The sequence below is a fragment of the Arachis stenosperma genome, chromosome 6 (assembly GCF_014773155.1).
Source record: "Arachis stenosperma cultivar V10309 chromosome 6, arast.V10309.gnm1.PFL2, whole genome shotgun sequence".
Taxonomy (NCBI): domain Eukaryota; kingdom Viridiplantae; phylum Streptophyta; class Magnoliopsida; order Fabales; family Fabaceae; genus Arachis; species Arachis stenosperma.
In genome coordinates this window covers 32,341,982-32,342,529 of record NC_080382.1, presented here as the reverse complement: position 1 = coordinate 32,342,529, position 548 = coordinate 32,341,982, and the positions used below count along the sequence as shown (strand labels likewise).

The 548-nt window shown below is 38.9% G+C and overlaps 1 non-coding gene across 1 annotated transcript; it reads left to right on the top strand.

Moving 5' to 3' along the window:
- The first annotated feature begins 231 nt into the window (after window positions 1–231).
- LOC130938633 (small nucleolar RNA R71) lies at window positions 232–339 on the top strand. Its single transcript, XR_009069792.1, has one exon. It is a non-coding gene; the product is annotated as a small nucleolar RNA R71 (small nucleolar RNA).
- Window positions 340–548: the final 209 nt, after the last annotated feature.

Here is a 548-nt window from a genome sequence, read left to right as displayed (position 1 = left end):
TATGGCATTTAGAGTATCAATTTCAAGAACTCCTTTCTTTTGAGTTATCCTATTATTCATAGGATTTCTTTTAGAAGTGTACATGAACTGGTTATTTGCAACCATCTCAATGAGTTCCTGGGCTTCTGCAGGTGTTTTCAGATGAAGAGATCCACCAACAGAATGGTCCAATGACATCTTGGATAATTTAGACAGACCATCATAGAATATACATATGATGCTCCATTCTGGAAGCATGTCAGAAGGACACTTTTTGGTTAATTGCTTGTATCTTTCCCAAGCTTCATAAAGAGATTCACCTTCCTTCTATCTGAAGGTTTGGACTTCTACTCTAAGCTTGCTAATCTTTTGAGGTGGAAAGAATTTGGTCAAGAAAGCACTGGCCAACTTGTCCCAAGAGTTCAGGCTTTCTCTAGGTTGTGAGTCTAACCATATCCTAGCTCTGTCTCTTACAGCAAAGGGGAAAAGCATAAGTCTGTAGACATCAGGATCAACCCCATTGGTCTTAACAGTATCACAGATATGCAAGAATTCAGCTAAGAACTGAT